This window comes from Netta rufina (assembly GCF_964035555.1).
Source record: "Netta rufina genome assembly, chromosome: 7".
NCBI lineage: Eukaryota > Metazoa > Chordata > Aves > Anseriformes > Anatidae > Netta > Netta rufina.
In genome coordinates, this window is record NC_140130.1 from 29042833 (window position 1) to 29050453 (window position 7621).

The 7621-nt window shown below is 46.0% G+C and overlaps 1 protein-coding gene across 3 annotated transcripts in view; it reads right to left on the minus strand.

Moving 5' to 3' along the window:
* Positions 1–6921, minus strand: part of CCDC186 (coiled-coil domain containing 186) — a 32752-nt gene extending 25831 nt beyond the window's left edge. For 2 of the 3 annotated variants that reach the window (XR_014618628.1, XM_084290511.1), the window contains exon 1: positions 6857–6921. The gene's annotated coding sequence lies outside the window, so the exon portion shown is untranslated. The remainder of the gene's footprint in view (positions 1–6856) is intronic. The other variant, XM_084290512.1, reaches the window with a different exon arrangement.
* Positions 6922–7621: the final 700 nt, after the last annotated feature.

Sequence of the window (7621 nt, forward strand, 5' to 3'; positions counted from 1 at the left end):
GATCCAGCTGCTGAGTGGACGAGTCGAGCAACTCTTTATCACGCAAGATTTGCTCTCGTTCTCGCAAGACGAGTAAACACCACACTGCAGCATGTTAGCTGGATTTCTGGAATAAAAAGGTCTAATTATGGTACTATACCCTTGCTGTGATGATATATTAGGGTAGCACAGTACCTGTTTATTATGTTATTTTTACAGGGAACTGAAAAAGGAATTCCCAGAAAAGCCAGCAGTATCATCTCTGAACAGTACTTTGACTGTTTATTAATCCAAGATTTACTAGTCCACATTAAATAACTGTTTAAGGAAGCAGGTAATCAGCCATTAATATTTAGTTCCTGATCTACAGCCATAGCAATCACCTGCGGCAATAAGAAGCCAATGAGCAGTTAGAAGATGTCACCTCTTTTAATACATCTTCCAACTCAAATTCTGATTTTCATACTGATATACATTCCAAAAAGTTAGGTTGAGAATTAATTTTCATATGCAGTAACAAAAATAAATGTAATTACTGTTGTTTAAGGATCACGCTTCCAAATATACTGCAAGATGATGATGAACGCACAGGTGTCAGAACACAAGCCAGCAAGGGACTGCTTCTATAAGCAGAGCTCGAGAAAACAGAGTACAAATAAAAGTATTTCAAACAATAGCTACACTGAACCACCAGTCTAACTCCTCTGTTCACCTTCACTAGAAGAACTCTGAAGATTTAGGAATTTTTCTGTATGCGCAGAGAGCTAAGACCTATCACGTTCATCTCAAACTTGCAGCTTTTCTCCCTCCTGCTCTCTGCTTTTCTTTCGCCTTTCTGCCTATTGCCAATTCAAAAGCGCAAGAAGATGCAGCAATACAGGTGGGAAGGCAGAGGGAGGAAAACCAGCAGCAGTCCTTCATTCCCATACGTGCTTTAACAATAAATTCTCACTTCAGAGGCCAGTCACTGAGCACAAGGAAAGCAGGTTCTCCAACACTCGATCCTCCCTTTTCAAAAAAACTGCTGAAAAGACCGTACACCCTACTTTTTAAGATGCTCTTGACACATTTAGCTGTCCATCCGGTTACCCACTCAGGAATCTTCAGCCCCGTTCCAACACCACTACTTTCCAGCCACCAGAAGTTAATTCATGATGCAAGCAATTCCCTGTGTGCTTCCCACTGCCTGCACAGCTCTCAGCAGGACCACAAAACCCTCCCCTCCCCTGTTATTACAGGCATGCCTTCAGAATCTGGTGCATTTTAATTCAATATCATGCCATTTCAAACCGCCTGCCTTTTCAATCTTATGGAACACAAACACGATCCTTTTAGACCCTGGACTACAAAGACTTCCTAAGCAGATGCACCGTTAATGCCAGCATTCAATTTCACGAAGCAGGGAGTTTGAACCATGCCTCACGTACGCTGTAAACAGCGGAGAAGAACAAAGAGGCTTCAGGCAATTTCAAAACACATCTGACGACTCATTAGATGACAGAAGTACGGGAAGCATTTCCTGAAGCTGGACTGTTGAGAAAAAATCACTGGCAATACGGGAAAAAAAAGAAAATGTGCATCTTGTCACCCAGTAACTATCACATTTGGGCTTTTACCAGAGACAGAGTGAAGTGACAGAAGCGTGGCACTGCCAGGACATGGGCTGGCTGTTCAGGGCAGTCCCAGGAGACAAAAATTGCTGCTGTAATAGAAAAAGAATGTATTTAAGCTGCAGAGCTTATCTATACAGTAGAGAAGCAGGACAAGGAAGGGAAGAAAGGAAGTAACGCTTCAGGAGTGTGTACATAATAACAAAGACTTGCTCAAACCAGAGGGGATTTTGAGAAGCAGTGAAGAGCATTGAGATACATGCCTCAGAGTGAAAGAGAAGTAACCGTCCTGTTAGCAAGAAGTTAACACCATAAATGCAGCTCACCGAACACCAGACATATTCAGCCGTGTGTTAAACAACGTAGAGATCAGTTGCAGCCAATTACGTTTGTTCCTTCCAACAATGAGGGGTTTGCAATAGCTTTGCATAGATGTTCTCCCCTCATAGCTGTATTATGAGACCTTGGAGGCACACCTCTGGCAAAGAGAGCAGCAACTCCTTTCCACCAAGGAGGCAGGGATACAATCCACAAACCCAGGCAACCACAGCTCTCAGATCAGCAGCTACCACCACACGTGCTCTTCACCTCTGGAAATGTGAAAAGCATCCAGATAGGCTTTATAGTATCCGAGACAAGCTTATTTTTAAAGTACAATGTAACCTACAAAGCCATCCTCTTCCCTCTCACTTATCTGTCACAGAGAGCACTCAAATTTCCTGCAAGCAGTGGACTGAAGTCCAATGACTAAAGCTGCAGTAGCGGCACGATGCGTTTCGGAGTAGGCGTGGGACAAGGAAAGAAAAGATGAAGCACTCTGTGGCTCATCAGCAGATGACACCACCAGGCAGCGGGGTCCTCAGCACCATGACCAGGCAAACAGAGAGCAGAAACACCCGGTGACACCACCACCAGCAGCCCACATTCCAGAGGGATTCATACAGTCACGCTGAAACTGCAGCCTGCGCTGTATCTAGATACAGAAACACTGCTCACCTCCACACAGGATGTGGAGAGAAAACCCCTACCTACAGGACAGGCCCCTTCGAACTCTTCCAGAGCAGCTCTCTGCCCTGGGATTAGAGATCCTTGCTTCATGATCCGTCCTTAAACTCTGCACTGGACCAAGAGCTTACAGAATAGCTGCTGTTATTATTTAGTTTGTTTTTCAAGACGGCACCATCCCAAAGTAATACCCACAGAAAATCTTTTGCCGTGGGCAGGGACACCTCCCTATTACTGTATCCCAACAGAATAATAAGTGCTACTTCCTTTAACCAGATAACCCTAAAACAAAGACATTAAAGTCACCATGAGCAACCAGACAACTCTCAGAATCCCAGAAATTGCTATTTCTTTTTAGTTTTGGTTTAATTTCCAATCTATTACACTTGGTTAAGAAATGAAGCCGTAGGACAGCTCGTGTGCTCTCATACACAGAATGAATCTCCAAGCAGACTGCTAAGGAAATAACTGATGCTGGGGCAAGACAATTTTTTCCCTTCATATAGTAGCGCTGCTCATTTTAAAAGCTCCAATGCAGCTCTTCAAGAACTTTTCACATCTTTACTAGACAACAATCATTTAATTTGGATAATTAGTCAGCACTAATTGAGTGCCAACCTGTCATCACAAGAACTCTCGTTAAAAGTTTTATGTGACAGTATGACTAAAAATAAAACGGAAGAAAAATTTTACAGCTTGTGTTAGCAGACAGCTGCAGTGTAATCCTAGTAATACTTTCACCTAGACTAATCTGAACAGACCAAACCTATCTTTGTCCAAGTCACGTATGAGGTTTTTTGTTTGTTTTAATTATTTCCCAAAAGCAAATATCTTCAGCTATTGTCTACTGCTCATCACACTGATTAGCAAAGCCAACTTCCCTGTTGTTTCCAGTTAGCAGCCAGCGTACCTGTACTGGGCACAGCATCTTTCACAACAACTCCATCTACAATCATTTTCCCAGTCTAAACAGTGCGTCTCCAGGTAACACTGCAAAAGAGGGAAATTCAACTCCAAGAGATAATTATGTTTTCAACTGGAAATTCTAAGGAAAAGATGATTCACTGAAATAAATTCTGGTTTACAAAACCAGACATGAGAAGTATCTCTACCGTATCGCTGTTATGTAGAGGGGCAGATCAAAGATTCCAGCCAAGAACAGCTTCAGAGGAGATTCAGTTCCTAACTACTGCCTGCATGCCATACAGAACAGAGAGGAAGGCCAAGAGGCCTCGTACAATGATGGCCTTGTATGTAGATGGCAGATGTAGGAAGCAGAAGAAAACCACCCGAGCACCACCTACACCAGCTCTCCCAACATTAATTCATTTTCACCCTAGACCAAGGACTGGATATAGCTCTACGCTAGCCGAAACAAAGGGCTTACAGGGGTACCAGCGCAGACAGGACACGCACAAGAGGTAAAGCTGGCTGCGTGCTGGGACGCCGAGCTCTCCAGCCCAGCCATAACTCGACACAGTTCCCGATTCAGCTCACACAAAGACCTGCATTGATGCAAGTGCTGGGAGAGCAGGGCGTGGAAGCGTGCACATACACAGATCCTCTCTAGATTTCCTTGCTTGTCTCGGTTTAATACTTTAGCTTGCTTTTCTCTTTTTTTTAATCTTACTTTATACACACGCACTGATTGCATAGCCCCAGAGCAGCGCTAAGGTGCAAAGCTCATCATCGCTATCAATTTCTTCAACGTGAGTCAAGTGCTGTAGAAGACGAGGCTTACTCATACTTTAACGTTGCTTTTTCTTTGCTTATGTCACAAGTCAAACAGTTGAGCAACACCGTATGAATTCCTTCACGGCATCACCAGGTTTCCTACCCGTGTCTTGCAAGCAGTTAGTATCACGATCACATTAACTCCGCACACAGAGCCAAGTAACGGCACAACTCCAAAATAAAGTTTATCAGTTAAGGTTTAACAAGTAGGACTGGACTTGTTCCCCATAACACAAGGCATCAGGTACTCAGAGTATTGCTTTTTTTTGTCATTCTAGGCCCAAGGTCAGAAGCCTGTGTCTCAGGGAAAACCACATAGGAGCAAAGCGTCCCTTTTACCTTGAGCTTCAAGTGAGACATACGGGATTATGCACAGACCCACAATCATCTGTGGGCAAGCCTCTTCAGCACACAACTCCTACTCTTCTAAGTAAGGAAAGCTGGTCTCACCTACACTGCTCAGCAACTGCTGCAATACCATCAACAGCACCAGCATAGCCATTCAGGATTTTAGCATCGTGTGTTCAATTCTGCTCAAAAAGGCGAATAGCAGCCAGTTTAGTCACCACTACCGCCTCATTTGCATTCACTTTCTCACCTGTGCAGAGCAGAATGCTTTAAGGGAGGAGAAGAAATCCCACTGATGACTGAGATCACAGCCTGGACAAAGCATATATTCTATGACAGGTCTCCATCGTTAACCAGTTAGAAGTTTCATCCATACGATAAAAATTAGAGCACGGGCAGCCCTTCTTACAAAGCTGTAGTGTCATGCAATCAAATTAGTAAGCTACTGGTCTTGGCTTATTTGGCATCGAAGATACCAGCATATTGGCAATCAAAGGCTGTTTTCAAATATTCTTTCCAGAACATACACCAGGGTTGTGAAACTCCAACCAAGGCGTTTCTGTCTGCCTGACCTCTGTATACTGAAGAACCCCATTCACGAGGACGGTGAGGCACTGCTGTTCTCTAACCTGATCCTCCTACAGAGCTTCTCCAGAACCCCTGAGGGCAAAAAAACAAACAGGGAAAAAAAAAGTTGATCTTTTGCAGACCTGAATGAGTCAACTGAGAGCTCTAAAGAAGACGGACTTCTGTTAATTAATAAGAGGTATTATGTAACATTTGCACATTAAAAACATCAGTGTTCCGTGTGCTTCTTGAAGACAGGATCATTTTCTTCTACACCTCTACTCTTCTGAGACTGTTTTGTTTCTGATGAGATTTTTGTTTCAGCTGGAGGCAGCAGGGTCTCAGTCTATAGTCTGAAGGTAAGCTATCCATAAGGACTACTGATTTAACACACTGCCTTTTACCTAATAACAACAGAGCCTAGCCAGAAAAGAACTTGCTTTTCTCCATACCTCTTTAAAAAGCCAGCTTCAGGAAATTCAATATTAGCCTAGGGAAACGATAAGCAACATACCTATTAATTAGGACCACAGAAACCATTCTCTCTGTTTGGTTCCTCAGTCCTCTTCTCAACACTTTGAAATACTGAACTTTGCAATCCTAATAAACATCTGTCAACCATACCAAATCAAGTAAGTCTTTTAAAACAACAGCGAATATTGTTTTAAAGCCAAGGCAAGAAAGGACGATTAAAGAATTCCAGAAAAAGACGAGAAGGGCTCAGAGGCAATAAGGATCAAGTTTACATTTCACCCCCCTCTAAACTGGATGACGTTTCAAGGGGACTGCCTTCTCTCCTGATGCCTCTTCAGAATTTTAATTTCTCCTGCTTTTAGAGCTCAGCCACCCCCTCCTAAAGCCAATGGCACCGCAAGCATTCATTGCAGTCGCTGATTGCATTTCCTTCTCAATATGAAAGAGCAGCTGTTTTCCATGCTGTTTCGACAATTTCCTTGTACAGCAAAACACAGCAGGACGCCGGTCACATGTGGCTTTTTTAGCACATTCTGCCTGTCACATTTTAACTTCTGGAAAGTTTACACCATAAACCAAGCCAACAACAAAGCTGGAGGACCCTACCCCTAACCCTACACGCAGCTTTCAGCCCCACAGGAGACCCTCCCGCGGCGTGCACGGTCTGGCTGGAAGCACCCTCACACCAGACCCACCTGGGCAGCCGATTTGGCAGGCCAGGAGCCTCAAACCCACACCCACACCCCAAAACCCAACCCATAGCAGCTCCCTGCTCACCCACCCAGCAGGGGCTTCAACCACCCCCCCGCAGGAACGAGGACACCCTAATGCTGGAAAACAACCTTCGCACTGATCCACCACAACGCTATTTTTTGTCAGGGGATTATTTAGGGGCGTAGCGAGCCCCCCAGCACCCCCAGACACGGGAACGAGCCGCCTCACGGCATGGAGACCTCAACGGGGCGCTCCCACACCCCGCTTTAGGGTCGCCTCGCACCGAGCCCCACCACCACGGGGACACCCCCCCGAGCCCAGCCCCGGCCCCCTCGGGCTCCCTTAGGGCTAAAAGGGCCGGCAGCGAGCGGACACCCACCCGCCCCTTTCCCCTTTTCCCCCTTCCCCGCTCCCGGCCGCCTCACCGTGCGGGGCCGGCGGGCAGGGCGGCAGCTCCCCCATGGCCGCGGCCTGACACATCAGCCAAGATGGCGGCGCGGGCGGAGCCATGGCGGAGCCGGCCCGCAGTGGGCGGGAGACGCGCAAGGGGGGACGCGGGGACGGCCCCTGAGGGGCCGAGCCTGAGGTGTTGTGGCATTCCCACAGCAATGGGGAATGCCTCTCCTGTCTACCAAGGTGGTTGTGTGGCACGAAGTAATCCTCACCCCTTCATCATGAAGGGAATGGTGCCTCGCTTTTCTGTCGCGGTGCAATAGGACGGGTTAGGGTGTTCCGGGGTCTGGCGCCGGCGAGCGTCTGTCAGAACTTCATCGCTTCTTTGCTGAGGGGGTTAAAAAAATAAAAAATAAAATGAAATTTGCCCCGCAGCAAAAGCCTTGATTGCATCTAGTGGTGAGAGAAGCAAGTGCTCCGCGGAACACAGTTTGGAATCCAGAGGACAATATAAATGCCTTTTTTTATCTAATAAAAAATAAATTGATAGAAGTACGTTAGCAGACACTGTAAGTGATATCAGCTGCATTTACTGTAGCAGCTTGGCTGCCCCAAGCCATGGCATCTGTGTCCTAGGAACTTAAACGTAACGAGCCACTTGGAGCAACTGGGTCAGGAGGGACCTCAGGAGCATGTGGTCCAACACCCGCCCCTTGGCAGGGCTGACTTTGCCACCTTACACATACTTTTTTTTTTTTTTTTCCAGCAGTGATGAAATCAGGTTAAGAAAATTGAGG